Source organism: Sinohyriopsis cumingii, chromosome 7 (assembly GCF_028554795.1).
Source record: "Sinohyriopsis cumingii isolate HCF-2022 chromosome 7, ASM2855479v2, whole genome shotgun sequence".
Lineage (NCBI taxonomy): Eukaryota > Metazoa > Mollusca > Bivalvia > Unionida > Unionidae > Sinohyriopsis > Sinohyriopsis cumingii.
Window position 1 is genome coordinate 55,718,841 of NC_142967.1, and position 17,096 is coordinate 55,735,936.

A 17,096-nucleotide genomic window follows, 5' to 3' on the forward strand; every position below is an offset into this window, starting at 1 on the left:
TACGTAAACATTTGCTGTGGGTGTCGGCTTGTTAGAGATGTTTACTTTAGTTGAAGGTGCAATATAACTTTCATATCCCCAGAGCCAAGATAACAACAGACTGTAATGATTCTGTAATTCCATAATCGAGATACCTTCACTGAGCAGGTGTGGGCACGATGATACAGAATATGTACGACATAAACACTTAAGTAGCTCTTGAGTTTTAGTTTACAAGATGAAATCTTTACATGTTATGTTATGCCAAGCTTTCACTTGAGAATACATTCATTGTGTAGACACATAATTCAAAAGGTAGGCAATACAGTTCAGTGGTAGACGCATACAATTCCATGGTAGACACACACAATTTTATGATAGACATACATTTCAAAGATGGATACAAACATTTCAACGATAGACACATACATTTCAATTATGGACACATTTTAATGGTAGATATATACAATTCAATGATAGACTCCTACAATTAAATTACAGACACATACAATTCAATGATAGATACATACAATTCAATGATAGACACATTTCAATGATGGACACATACATTTCAACGATAGCCACATACAACGTAATTATAGACACGTACATTTTAATGGTAGACACGTACATTTTAATGGCAGACACATACAGTTCAATGACAGGCACATACATTTTAATGGTAGACACACACGATTCAATGATAGACACATACAATGCAATGGTATCTTGATTATAGTTTCATTTTTTTTTAAAAACTAAGTTGTTTGACATGTATTATTGCCATCGTAAAAGACCACAAAAATACCAATTCGCTGATTGTTGGGTTTAAAAAAGGCATTATCAACATAGTACGTTAAGTTGTATACTTTTGAAAATGATTCCGTGTTTCTTTTGAACAAAGAATAGATCAATTCCTTCTTCCAAGCGTGTCCCCTCAGTGACAAGTATACCATTCATACTCGCTTATAATTCGAGTCAGATTGCAAACAACACAGATCCTGATCTGCTATTGCATAATGCGCCTGCACATCAGGGTCAATGATGTATGTTCCCTTGATTAATCTAAGAAAAAGTGCACAGATTAGATCTGCTTTTTTTGGGGGGGGGAGGGGGGCACCAGACAGATGCCCCCCCTCCCGTTCCAAAAAAAAAGGAAAAGTTATGTGGTCTGTATCCCCCGAAGGTGTGTATCTTTGTATTATTTATAATAGAATTTTGATCAAAAATTTGATTTTTTGACATTTTTGATGGGGTATTTATTCCCTAGTGTTATCTAAAGGGTTGTTCATCCGACACTGGGTTAGACCCCGGTGTCGAAATCCCTTCCCTTGTTTGTTTTGTGATCTATGCAAGAGATCTCTAAGTCCCATGTGTGCTATATGTGTATGCTATGTGTTTGTGTGCTATATGTTTCTATGTTGGGACGGCTTCTATAGTCAAATTTCCCCAGTTGTCTTCTCGTATACTATTGGGCTAATAATTTTTTATTTCATTAGTTATTTAGATTGAGTTTTTGAGATTTGATGGAGAAAACGGTGTGATAATTTGATTTTTATAAAGGAAACTTATTGCTTTAAATGAGTGATCATGTGTGTCGTTTTCTGTCTATTTTTTGTTTCCGAAGGAGAGGCTTTGACCGGTGAAGGCTCCACATTTTCTTTAATTTCTTAATGTTTCACCTTCAGCGGATTGTAGCTCTCTCCATTTTTATTTTTGTAGAAAGTGTAATACGAATGTTCCAGAAAGTTTTTATCTTGAGTATTTAGTATAGGTTATGTTAATATTGTTAGTTTTATTTCTTCTCTAAATGTTATTATCCCATGTTTCTGTCCTGTTTGTCCATCTCCTCTGCGTGGGTTTTTCTGTCACTATTTCGCAGGCCTGTCCACTTCGCGTAGCGCCTTGTGACTTAGCCCTGCGACGTCTATGCAACATACTTCTCCCATGCAGAGGTTCCCTGTATCCCTTTACTTATATGTTGAGAACGTTTGGAAAAAAAAAAGAAAAAAATATAATAATATTTCCTTTTCTCAAGGAATAGTTGGAATTAAATTCTTTTTTGAGATTTCAAGAGATATTTGGAGGGAGATGGGGGTTGTGCCCCGGCGCCCTGACCCTTCCCTGTCAATTCTCCCGAAGCCCCCCACCCTCCCTCTCTTCAAACCCAACAGAAACAATCCTAAGAAACTAAGATGAGTATGGTCAGGTTTATTTCATTTTTAGTATTAAGCTTGTTAAATTTATCTAAGCTTCAAGTAAGAATTGGGCGTGTGATGGGGGCAGGGTCGTGGCTCGCATATGCGTTACCGCTGATCGGTACTACCACAGACCCCGCCCCCCTATTCCCTCATAACCGCAGAATTAGTGTTAGAAGGCTGTAGGTTAGTATATTCAGACGTTGCTTTGTTTTGGTAGATCTTTATTGTTTTTCTTATTTGGAAATCGTAATTATTTGTCCACAAGACATCACTGTTGCTATTATATAATTTATTATTTTTAAAACAGTTTTATTATCGTAATCTACATATAAATATAAAATATTGTTTTTATGATAATTATATTTTTTGCTAATTTCCGTTATTAACATAGTCCTAATATTTTTACTTTTGTCGCATTGGGTTATCGTATGTAGTTTGGTGAAATAGGCTTTCTTACATAGAGGGCATTTTGGCATTATACTAATCATACGACGTTTAATTGCTTCTTCGCCTGTAAGCCAGGCGTCGTGTAGATACTTGAAAATTATGCTTTGTATTTTTACAGATCTTATTTTTCCCCAGTTTTTCCAAGTTTTTGCCCAGTTTATCCCCCAATTATTCTGCTCTACTCTACATATTATATATTTCATTTCTTCTTCTCTAATCCATGCATAACTTTGACTTAAATCTAAATTCCATAATTCCGTTTTGTCTCTATATTTTAAAAGTATTTCTTTGATGTATCTAAATTTTCTAGGTACTTCCAGTTTTTTAATCAGCTTATTGTTTTTATATATATCTGGTCTGTTTCTCATTGTGAAACCAAACCAGTATATATATATATATATATATATATATATATATATATATATATATATATATATATATATATATATATATATATATATATATATATATATATATATAGTGCTTCCCATGCTGTGACAGGGTCTGGTTGTATCTTTTTGAATCTGTTGATTATATTTGTTAGTTTTAGTAGTAGGGGGCTTGGCAAACCCAAGCCCCCTCTACTTCTGTCTCGATATAGTGTTTCTTTTTTTACGTAGTGCATTTTAAAATTCCAAACATAGTCAATTATTTTTTTATCTATCCTATTTAAAACTGTGTTATTTATATCTTTAGATTTAATTATGTAATTAATATTGGAGTATAGGTATGTCTTTGCCACTTGGGTCCGCTCCATGATGCATAGTGGCGCCATGGCCCAGATTTCCACATTTTCTCTTATTTTCTTGATTGTTTGTTTGTAGTTTTCTATGGTCTCTTTTTTCCCAAAATGTACCCCTAGAGCTTTTACCGTATCTCTTAGGAGGTGGGGGGTAGCCCGGGGTGGTTGCCCCTCCAGCTTCCTATTTTTAAAATTTCAGTCTTGTGGTTTATTTGTGAACCCGACGCTTTACCAAATTTTTCAAATTCTTCTTTTAAGTGTTTGTAACATTTTCCCTCCCTCATAAAGTTGGTGCAATCGTCTGCATGTTGGAGCATTTTTAGTTCTATTTTTAGGTTAGGTATTTGTATACCTTCAATTTCTGGGTTATTCCTTATCTTGTGGCTTAAGATTTCTATTGCCATTACGTATAATAGCATTGATAGTGGACATCCCTGTCTCACTGATCGTTGTATTTCAGATTCTTTTATGCATTTCCCATTTAACTGTACACGTGAAGTTATCCCTGTGTATAGGATTTCGGTCCATTTTCGGAAGTTCGGTCCGAAGCCAAATTGTTAAAATACACTCTGTATATAGTTTTGTTCTAATCGGTCAACGGCTTTTTCTTGGTCGACGAGTACCATAGCACCCTTCATACCTGTTTCGTTTATATAATCTATTACGGTTTTGATATTTAAAATGTTATTTTGTATATCCCTCCCTTTTCCCCCACAGGTTTGGTTTACATTTATTATTTTATTTATCCCTCCCTTTACTCTGTTTGTTAGTATTCTGCTTAAAATTTTGTAATCTGTATTTAGAAGTGATATTGATCTCCAATTCTTTATCGCGTCTTTATCTCCTTTCCCTTTATATATCAGTGTAATAATCCCCTCCCTCATTGATTTAGACATGTTTCTTACTTAAAAATATATTATTGAATAAGGCGTTTAGGATCGGCGTCAGTTCACCGTGGAATTTCTGATCGATTAGATCTGCCGGCACATTGTGCGATGGCAGATCTGGGTATGTGCAGTTTGCAGTTGGACTCGACTTATAAGTAAATATATAAGGGATGCAATGAGTTGCTTTTACCTACGAGTCCAGAATGTTCAAAGGGGAAATATCAAGACGTTTATCGCAGTCCCTTCCAGCTGGGATTGCTGCAGTCAGATAACTTTTGTTTTGTTTGTTGCATTGGGAGAATGAATGCAATATTCTTAAGTACGATCTATTTTGGACTAATTTAATATTCCTGATCAAACTTGCTCATGTGGGTATCTAGTCAAAAATGATTATCATTTCTTGTTTGGTTGCAGACTGTATGCGGGAAAGATATGTTTAATTTTAACTATCTTTTATCAACTTCCGGTTTTACTTGTCAATTCGTGGGTGGGTGGGAGTGTTTTGTTCAAAATGGCTCATACACTACTCAACAGAATATTCCAGGTGAGGACAAATATAGACATTTGTTATAAAATCAAAAGGGTCACTGAGAGGGGCACTACGTTTTACGGTCATTAATTCTTTTTTTTTTAAATTCCACTATTTTTTTTTCTTACATGTTTTTTATGTATTTTATTTTAGATACGATTACTCATTGTCTAATGGCATATCAATGGATAACAATAAGTATAAAACAAGACTGATTTGTCTCAGGTCCACCACCCCACCCCACCTCTCTCTCTCTCTCTCTCTCTCTCTCTCTCTCTGGCGTTTATGTAATGGAAATGAAGAAGTTGGACAACTGTTCTCCAATCCTTTGGAAATGTATGTTTACCTATCGCGGGAAATAACACATGTTGAAATTAAACATTCCGCAACCTGTCATCTTATAACCTAGAAAATCTTCTTTGCCAATAACTACGTCATTACATAAAGAATGACTCAGATCCATCATGTAAGTGACACCGACTACATGCGTATTGTTTATAATACACAACAATGGAATTTCTAGCGCCTACGTCATGTTAATAATGTTCGGTAGTGTCACTCGGAGATCCATGCATTTGCAAGCTTCTTCCTCGAGAACCACTGCAACGTATGGGCAACGTTTCAAGCATGCCGCATCAAAATAAGTGCTCCATTTAAATATATATGTAATTATTGTGTTGCCTGGCAATAAAATGAGAAACAGCTGAATTCATAAGACAAACATCTTCTACTCCGCAGTTTTGCTGTCATCAGATCATCAGGAAATATAAAAGTGTATTCATCAAATTCTTTTTATTTACCAGTTTCATATATTTTACTTACGTTTGCAAAAGGAGACAATCGATATTTGTTTCGCAAGGAGACACAAAAAGACTCATCTCTATATTTAATGATTGTCCAGAATAAATAGAGAAATTGTCAGATAAGTACTATGTTACGGTGTGTTATTTAGTGGTACTCAGTGATACTGGGTGTTATTTAGTGGTGCTCACCGGTATTGTTTGTGTTATTTAGTATTACTCATTGGTACTGGGTATGTTTTTTTAGTGGTACTCACTTCTACTTGGTATGCTATTTAGTCGTACTCTTTGGAACCGGGTGTGTTATTTAGTCGTACTCAGTGGTACTGGGAGTGTTGTGTAGTCGTACTCACTGGTACTAGGAGTGTTATGAAGTGGCACTCAGTGGTACTGTGTGTTATTTATTTAGCGGTATTTAGTGTATTTTAAACACCCGCGATTGCTCTGATTTACATTCCAAGATCAGTAACTTTTTTTGTATCTGAGTTGATACCAAATTCATTATTTGACCGGAAACAAAACAAAATAAATATCCGATGGATTTTGAGTAAATGAGACAATTGACTTTGAAAGAAAAATTATCGTACTTCAGAATCAAGTCACATCAGAATCATGTCACAAGCCTTTGTTCGCATTTTCTATGTGATACTAAAACCATTGGTACCCTTTGAACATTTTTATTTTGGGCATATATGCCATTCTTTTTTTAAAAGAATGTAAAAATCAATTTGAAGGCACTCGATTACAGACCGAGTTTACGAACCGACCAGTTTTGGATAGAAAGGATAGATAGAGTCAGTTTATCCAGAAGTGGACCTACGTTTTTTCCCAACTTTTTATAGTTATGTTGCCTCTGTGGTAATCATGTTCGAGAAAGGTGTGTTAGACTATATGCGCGAGGGGAATACCAGAGATATGGTAGTGTGGGACTATGAAAGGGTATTGGTAGAGAAATGGAAGACGATGTAGCGCCCGAGTTTTCTCTGCTAGTATCCTTTGAGTCGCCCTATAATACAATATCACTGGTTTCACGTGACTGGTTATTTTATGACAACAGCTTTCCCAATTTTGTAAAATTAACTTTCTTTTCTTCATTTGTCACACGTATCCTCCTATTGAGCCTCTAATATAGTATTTTTTTCTCTTTCCGCGGGAGATTGGTTCAGCCTCCAAATAATTACCCGAAAGTATCTAATTAATTTAAATTACTCACATGATTATACTGTATGGAATTCCTTACCAATGAGGATACGTAATTCAACTTCCCTTGCTACTTTTAAAATATCATTAAAGAAATTCCTTCTAGACCAGCTGGAATGACATATTAAAAGCTCTGAATAGAAAACTTTAAAATTATATCCATAATTGATATATATTTGTATGTTTCCCAGTATAGTCACACATAGTCATTCATGTCAAATATGTACGAATGAGTATGCGACGTTACATGGTTATGTGCATGAACTTCTATTTTTATTTTTTTATTACAAAAAGTGAGGACCACATGGCAGATGGGTCAGCCATGACCAAATGTGTTATCCTCGTTAACGATAGTTTATTATTATTATTATTATAATCGTTGGTAACGGAACTCATCAGCAATTTTCGTGTGCGTAAAACGACTAACGGAGACCTTTCCTCGGAAGGCGACCGACGACCAACTGGACATTGTCTCAAGTTTTGGAACTTTTCGAAGGAAAGGTCTAGAATGATAACGACATTATAATGTCTCAAGTTATCAATCTTGTTCGAGGGACTGGTTTAAGAAATCATTCATTGGGAGTTAATATGGAAATGTACCAAGATTACAAGGGTGGCTTTTCAAAATATAAAATTTGTGTTAAACTCTCACGTGGTCGGTATAAAAAGACTACGTCCTTTCAAGGAGATGTGTGTTCTAAAGAGGGACTACGACACTGTAGCTAAAACTGACCATAAAGAAAAGTTACCTAGTTCTTAATAACGCTAATATTGCTTTATATTGAACCAGAAACTGGGTTGAAATTAATTTTGTATAATTACAAGATAGCAAATACACGTAAACTGGCAAAGACCAATTTTGTAAAAGTGGAAACTTACAAGGCAAGAACAGTGCTGGATTAAGGCCTTTTATGGCCTAAGTACTGAAAATATTATATCCCCCCCCCCCCGAAAATGTGAAAATCAAATAAACAATACTGAAAGCTAAAAAGGTGGAAAAACACCAGTGATCCAAATCATTCTAAATCAAAATGCACGTAAACGCAGATCGAAATGGTCATATATAATTCATTCAGTTTTATCATCAACAATTAATTTGACTCTTTTCTTGTGCCCGTTGGGCTGTTGCCTTAAGCACGTGCTTAGTGTGCTTAATTTGTAATCCTGCACTGCGCAAGAACAATTTTTACTTCAAGACCCAATACCATCCCAGGTGAGAAATTGGGATATTGTCGAAGTAACGGTTACACTGATGATTCCATTACGGACAAAACGAGTTAATTAAGGAAATATAGTAAACATAGAAGTTTCAAAGCTAATACTTGTTGTTGTTGTGGGGTTTAACGCCATTTTTCAGCACACGATAGGTTATACATAGCGGCCAGTATTAATGGTGGAGGAAGAACCCGGGAAAACTCCGGAAAGAACCACCGACCCACGAGATGCTACCGGCAAGCTTTTTCACACACCCACACTGGCTGAATCCGAGACTCGAACCGGCACAGACAGAGGTGAGATGGCAGTGATCCGTAACGGAGAGCGCTTTAGACCACTCGGCTACTCGGGGCTCCGCTAATACTTGTAATGTGGAGATAATTTATTTCTAATTTATTCTTGTATCTTTATTATATTTGTATCTTAGATATGTTTATTATTAGAATAATGATAATCATTCGCTGGAAATGGGAAGGCTGGGAGCAGAGATCGTGAAAACAATCTTCAATTGAAAAGAAACAAAAAAAAAAACAATTAAGAATAATACAGCCTTACATAATTCTTCAATAATGTTACGGTTTAGAACTAATAAATGTTTTCACGAAAAAGATCAAATCTTGTGAGTCTTTATCAAGTTTGGGAAAAGGAGATTTTTGATCCTTCAGTTTTTACCATTATGTCTTTTACAAAAAAATAGTTTCTTAAAAACATACTTCTTCACTTCTGTGATTATACGGACAGCGAATACCAATGTTTTGCTATGAATAAGCTGAGGTCTAGATATCCACTTTTGTATTTGACTTGGTGTCATGTCTTGTCATTTAATGCATTGTCTCGTGTCTTGTCATTTAAGGCATAGTGTTACGTCTTGTCGTTTAAGGCACAGTGTCATGTTTTGTCATTTAAGGCATACATGTTCCTCAGGTTGTCAAACTTATAAAAATATTCGTTTGGATTTTATTATTTTTGAAGGTATTACGATCTAGCAACGAAAGAACCTAGAACCCATACAAAGGCTAAAAGTTGATCTGAAAATTATCTTTTAGGTCGAAAAGTGAACATGGCTTTAATACGAAGACTTTAACAAAGATGAATAGTTGCAATTACAATTTCTGTTTGGTTTAGGTAATCGTAACGGTATGTTGGTCTCAAAGACCCACATACTTTATGAAAATGTGTATGATATCTGTATATTTGTCTGTCCAATGCATCCTATCAATTTAATATTCTTATTGGCGATAACCACGGTTTAATTTTTACCTTTTGAGTTTGCTTGCTACATATAACATCCACACTTTCTTTAATGTCATTATTAGCAACCATTCCCTCTTTTAATTTATTCATATTCGTTGCGAGGTTGAACAAGCTACCTGAATTAATAATTCTTTTGTTGTTGTTGTTTATGGGAAAACATAATGCTTTCTGAGTCTGTCGGAAAATGTTTCAGTGCCCAACAAAATATATTTTCAGCAATGAATTATTAGTTTACCATTTCTATCATCAATTTATCAGATACATTTCTTTCTTTTCAAGTCCCTCTATTGCAGACAAACGTTAAAAATTTTCTGTTGTAAGCTTCGTCCAAGGAGTGTATCTAATAAATCCGGAAATAGGTCAAGTTGAAGTGCTGGTACTTGCGAGCTCTGTTACCTATAAAATATTTCGCCTCTTCCGAGTTTTGAACCACCGACTTTTCTTATCTTATTAATATAGTTTGCACCTACACAATATGGTTTTGCTTACAGACAGACACGAGTACACTATGCAATAATTATCTTCCTGTAGACTTACAGTAGATAATATTTTATTACCTTTACACTAGTATATCTGGTCTTTTCAATTTTAATTAATTGCAATAATAATGCATATCCAGAATTCTCATAGTGTATACTACTTGTGGTAGCGTTGGTCTTTGAAGGAGTAACCGGGCTTTGCTGTCGGCAATGAAAACGGTGCAAGATGGCGCGTGTCCCTGAACATAGGAACTATTCATGCCGCCAAAAAGAAATATAGTTAAAACTCCATGAATTTCATAAAGCATATTCTTTTCTTTTCGGGAGTGAAATTGAAAGAGTTTCAACGGGAAATAAAATTCTCAACAAAATTCCTTCTAGCTCGTTTTACCAAAGTTATTTTCGCGCATAGACTGGAACCTATTTTGGGCTATAAAACATCGATTTGACCAGGACTGTTGAATCAAACCACTAAAATACAGCGCAAGTGTTAAACTTCAGCTGACAGTCAGTGAACCATTGTCCCCAGTTGGCAGCTGAATTCAGACTGAGCCTTAAAAAAGAGACCAGTCTTGTTTGATAATGGGAGAATTGACTTTTACAGCTAAATTAGGAAGTTTACATTGTACATCCAGGTCTGCATTAAATTAATTTAAGCTTCAATAAGTTGTATGATCACATGCATTAAAAGTCGACATAGTGAGCCTATCAAATTAATTTCCGCATTCCTGTTTGTATGTAAAAGCCACACAATGCATCGATCTCATCAAATGTAGACATACTTAAAATCTACAATAAGCAATGAAAATAGTTTAAATATGTTTTGCTCTGGATGATTATTCATGCATTTCCAAGTAGGCGTTCGCTTATAAGTATGAACAATTCTAGCTGATGCACCAAACATCATGCATTGTTTCGTGTGCATGTTATTCACGTGCTTCTATAGAAGATATTTTGTACAAGTTTGACATGTAGAAAGACTGTCATAGACGCAAAACAAATTACACCTATTGCTAAATACGGAAAGCATATACTGACAGTTTCATAAGCCTAATAAGCAGTAAATAAATATTAATCAATTTTAAAGCTAAACAAAGCAAATTCTTTAATTAAATCGACCAGTGTATTCGAAATATTTGGGGGTGGGGTGGAGATACAATGATTATTGACGTTCAGGTATGTTTACAATTACTGATTGCTGCTTGTTTGCTATTACGACATTCCATTGCAATAACTCGTGTGTGCAAGTAATTACTTTTTTGTGCTTCTTGCAGCTATCAAAGTAATGAATATGAGCGTGACTGGCTTTTTAAGCATGGATCGTACTGGATCCATCGCCCCTGCACATTTTTGTTTTTTGTTATAATTTGGATTATTTTCTGCACTAACTATTGGCAATAATTTATCAAAAACCTATGATGGTCCAAAATAGAATATTGTCTGTCGCAGGTTTGAGGTTATGGGGACCAAAACTAAACGATCGCCTACTTCTCCATTTTTTATTTTGTTTACACGGACTGGAATATTACACAAATAATACAAGCTAATATTGTGTAGCAATGGATGTGCGTCCTTAGTAACACAAAATGGGTTTTTAGCACAAGATTTTATTTACATCCAGTTATTGGAGATGCGTCCACAGGAACACACAATGGGCAAATAGCACAGTATTTTATTTATACAGTTTCCTTAATTCTAAGTTCCAGTCAGAAACTAGGATACTGAATCTGCAAGTCAGTCTTAGAATTTACACACAAAGAAAACCTGATTGAACTCGGTCATCAGAATTCGAGAAGCTACTCAAAACGAAGAACAGAAAAATACTATTTTAGGAATACAATATACGATCCTAAAACACACATAAAAACACACACAAAAACGCACACACAAACACACATGCATACACGCACACATAAAAACACACACACGCACACATAAACACAAACACACATACACACACAAACATATGCACACACAAATGCCACTAATCATGAGATTTGTATAAACACTAAATATGCAGGTCTAAATTCGAGAGATGTTAATAGTTTGATTTATACCTCATAGTTCCGAATCGCTGTCGCCAATTAATAAGATTTTACCCCTAACATTCGTAGGTTCTGTACAGTTACATTTGCTTCCTGGAAATGTCATACAATGCTTTAATGATAACGGTGAAAATGAAACGACGACGATGATTATGTGATCACTTTTTTCTAAACCCACATTGATATGTTTAAATCGATATGGACTATTTTTTTTAATTGTATTTACTTGTAGTTCAGTCAATAATTCACTTGCGAGGGAACATCAAAAGCTAGATAAAGCGGAAAGTTGGATGAAATTTTCTCATAAAAAGCAAGATAACGAAAAGAAAAAAATAATTCAAAATATTAAACGGCATTAAACGACATTCTTTATAGCTTTTGGACGTCATTCAAGCTGGAGAAAAGTATTAATTTTATCCCTGTCTCAACAGTGTTCACATCCAGGTTTACGCATTTTTCTGATACCAGAAGAGATTCCAAATGAAGAAAAAAAAAATGGATAGCAATATACCGGTCATCCTAGTTCCTTGATGCTCGGCAATGGACGATCGAGTTCATCTTTTTTTTTATGCTGCGTACGCGTAGAACCGTCAAATTCGACGAAGTCGACTAAATGGTGGATGAAATTTTTCACTTTTGGAGAGATTAAGGTACTAAAATGAACTTTTATCGATTTGTAGGCCTCTTGCATTGTTTTTTCTACAATTGACAGAAAAGACTACTCATACTATAAATTATCAGCGAACTATTACTTTTATTACAAATATACCCATCATCTCCGTACTTTGCGAAAAGCTGAGATATGCGTCAGTCTGTGTCTGTCCGTCCATGGCTTAGCCTATAATCGTTTCTCCTCCATGTTGCTTCAATGATTTCGTTCACACTTTAAAGGCGTTTGAAATAAATGGTTGATGTAAATGCGTGACGGATTCTTACTTTTTTTCCTCGGCATTTTTACAATTTCTTTCCAAAGTCTTTGTTTTGTAAAGTCGAGTCTTAAAAAGAATTTAGTTAACCCTTCGTCTCCGACGCTGCTTGAAGAATTTTACGGAAACTTCCAGGTTCAAAACAATGGTTTATCTAGATGCAAAACAAGACTTTGCTTTTTGGTTCTTATTCTTCTTTCGTAAGTTTCTTTAACAACTTTAGAAAAGGGTTACTTTGGGAAGTCAAGTAATTTAAAGTAACATTTATTTACGTGTTTTTATTTGGTACGTTGATGAAAAATTAAGTGTCTTTTCGCTGTGAACGACCATATTGGATTTCTGGAGGAACATCTCGCCCAAGTTGTGCATTTATCTCAGGAAATTAAAGCAGCCTTCTTGTTTTGCACTGCATTATTGCAGTTGTTTGCAATGTCTATAAGGCTTGGACGGCACAGCCGATATTTATATGCACTACATTGAAGTCTCTACTACTAATGGCACGAAAAGTCATTTAGTCAGTTATTTATCAATTCTAACCAGTCCCAAAGAACAATTTTCATTTAATTTAAATATCCTTGAAAACAATTGTTTGGATTTGTGCACATTTAACCTAAATCATTTCCCATGACAGAGTTCCAAATCAAGGGATGTCAATCGCACACGTTACTAGGTTGAGTAAATCAACGATTAAACCGCGAAGTAGACACCAAATAAAACTTTTATATTTGTTGGTTTTGTCATTTCATACTTTAATTCTGACATTACTAAGGCAAAAAATTTCAGATATTTGTTTTTTTACTTCAAAAGCAGACGGAGTCACTATTTGTAGGAATTAATGTATGATAAATTATTAATGTCTTCAGGTATAATGGTCCAAAATGATTGACACTGTTGTATTTACTTTGACAACAGGTTCTTATACGCAAAGATTTCCTTTTTAAAATAATAAATCCGCAATAACATTCATCACTACTTCCTCTGAGGAGGCAATTTGGGTGTCATTTCGTTATAAAATGATACTTTCATTTAAAGCTAAGAAGGATTATTACGGAAATACCATAACAATGGGATCAACTGGAGTGATGCTTCTAACATACTTTGATCATTTCAGTGTTATACGTGCTATATTCATGAAATAACTTTGTAATACATTGTTGGAGGTATCAACAACGTATTCCGATGTTCAAAATTAAAACGACGTTCATGTCGGTTATTAAATATTCTGCAAACTTCTCCTGTGCCCTAGTAATTAGAGCGTCCGCCTCGGATGCGAGAGATCGCGGGTTCGAACCCCGGCCGAGTCATACCAAATACTTATACAAATAATACTAACAGTTGCCTCGCTAGGCGCTCAGCATTAAGTTAGTGTTAGGACTGGGCAGCCTGTTGTCAGGATAATGTGACTATATGCTACATGTCTGCAGCATGATTCCCCAGTGCTAGACATAACTATAAACTGCCACACGGCAGACATCAAAGCGATTTGACTGAAACTTTTTAAAAACTACGTTAAAAATCCAACACACCCCCACACACACATTCTTCAACCCCAAAACACTGTAAAATCATATTAGTCAAGACGCCAGTCATGTTACTTTAAGATATCGCAGGATTCATTTAAGAGATTACTTTTGATTGGTTTACACAAAGTCATGTGCTTTATAATAATTCATCATTGGGCACTATTGTCAATCATTCACTTTTAAGCGAGGTCACAATTTATTTACATAGCCTCATGCTGCTGAAATCTTGCATCAACGCATGGAATAAAAGAATTATAGACCTTTTCTGAGGTGGATAGGAATTTTGATGAACCAATGTAAAGTTTACAGGTTCGTGAAACTTTATATTGACCTCATTGAAGGTCAGTAATTATACAATAACAGGAAGCTAGTGAAATTTTATTCATCTATAGGTGTATTCTACAACAAAGGTGTAGTATTTGTGCAAGAAGTAGTTATAATTTTATTATAAGATTGTTTGAATAGTAACATTTGTTCGACACTGGAGTGATTTTGTGTATCATGGTATGTGGCTTCCGCTCCACCATTTCTGATCTTTATTGGATAAAGTGGTCCTCTCTGTCTAAACGTGTACTCCAGAATAGTATATTCTAGAGTCTGTGAATGGTCTGAGCATATCTATTAACAATGTTTAGTTTTTTACAATTGGACTGTATATGGTTGAATGTACGTTTGATACGAATCCTTTAAATGGTATACTGTGAATAATAAAATGGAGATGTTTAAATCTGAAGAGGAACACTCTCTTATTTAAGAGTCAAACTGGACATTGACCTTAGCCCATGCAACATTTACAGTTAGTGAAACTGGACATTGATCTTAGCCTATGCAACATTTACAGTTAGTGAAACTTGACACTGATCTTAGCCCATCCAGCATTTACGGTTAGTGAAACTGGACATTGACCTTAGCCCATCCAACATTTACAGTTAGTGAAACTGGACATTGACCTTAGCCCATCCAAAATTTACAGTTAATGAAACTGGACATTGACCTTAGCCCATCCAACATTTACAGTTAGTGAAACTGGACATTGATCTTAGCCCATCCAACATTTACAGTTAGTGAAACTGGACATTGACCTTAGCCCATCCAACATTTAGTTAGTGAAACTGGACATTGATCTTAGCCCATCCAACATTTACAGTTAATGAAACTGCATACTGATCTTAGCCCATCCAACATTTACAGTTAGTGAAACTGGACATTGATCTTAGCCCATCCAACATTTACAGTTAATGAAACTGGACATTGATCTTAGCCCATCCAACATTTACAGTTAGTGAAAATTGACATTGATCTTAGCCCATCCAACATTTACAGTTAGTGAAACCGGACACTGATCTTAGCCCATACAACATTTACAGATAGTGAAACTGTATATTGATCTCAGCCCATCCAACATTTACGATTAGTGAAACTCGACACTGATCTTAGCCCATCCAACATTTACAGCTAGTGAAACTGGAGACAGATCTTAGCCCATCCAACATTTACAGTTAGTGAAAATCTAACATTTACGGTTAGTGAAACTGGACATTGATCTTAGCCCATCCAACATTTGCAGTTAGTGAAACTGGACACTGATCTTAGCCCATCCAACATTTACAGCCAGTGAAACTGGACATTGATCTTAGTCCATGCAATATTTACAGTTAGTGAAACTGGACATTGATCTTAGCCCATCCAACATTTAAAGTTAGTGAAACTGGATACTGATCTTAGCCCATCCAACATTTACAGTTAGTGAAACTGGACATTGATCTTAGCCCATCCAACATTTACAGTTATTGAAACTGGACATTGATCTTAGCACATCCAACATTTACAGTTATTGAAACTGGATATTGATCTTAGCCCATCCAACATTTACAGTTAGTGAAACTTGACATTGATCTTAGCCCATACAACATTTACAGTTAGTGAAACTGGATACTGATCTTAGCCCATACAACATTTACAGTTAGTGAAACTGGATACTGATCTTAGCCCATCCAACATTTACAGTTAGTGAAACTGGATATTGATCTTAGCCCTTCCAACATTTACAGTTAGTGAAACTTGACATTGATCTTAGCCCATCCAACATTTACAGTTAGTGAAACTGGACATTGATCTTAGCCCATGCAACATTTACAGTTAGTGAAACTGGACATTGATCTTAGCCCATGCAACATTTACAGTTAGTGAAACTGGATACTGATCTTAGCCCATACAACATTTACAGTTAGTGAAACTGGATACTGATCTTAGCCCATCCAACATTTACAGTTAGTGAAACTGGACATTAGTCGTAGCCCATGCAACATTTACAGTTAGTGAAACTGGACATTGATCTTAGCCCATCCAACATTTACAGTTAGTGAAACTGGACATTGATCTTAGCCCATCCAACATTTACAGTTAGTGAAACTGGATACTGATCTTAGCCCATACAACATTTACAGCTGGTGAAACTGGTGACAGATCTTAGCCCATCCAACATTTACAGTTAGTGAAACTGGAGACAGATCTTAGCCCATCCAACATTTACAGTTAGTGAAACTGGACACTGATCTTAGCCCATCCAACATTTACAGTTAGTGAAACTGGAGACAGATCATAGCCCATCCAGCATTTACAGTTAGTGAAACTGGACATTGATCTTAGCCCATCCAACATTTACAGCTAGTGAAACTGGACATTGATCTTAGCCCATCCAACATTTACAGGTAGTGAAACTGGACATTGACCTTAGCCCAAACAACATTTACAGTTAATGAAACTGGACATTGATCTTAGCCCATCCAATATTTACAGTTAGTGAAACTGGACATTGATCTTAGCCCATCCAACATTTACAGTTAGTGAAACTGGAGACAGATCTTAG

At 35.5% G+C, this 17,096-nt stretch overlaps 1 protein-coding gene across 2 annotated transcripts in view; it reads left to right on the top strand.

The window, feature by feature from the left end:
• Positions 1–17,096, top strand: part of LOC149795297 (snaclec jerdonibitin subunit beta-like) — an 86,397-nt gene that overhangs the window by 17,348 nt on the left and 51,953 nt on the right. The window lies entirely within an intron of this gene.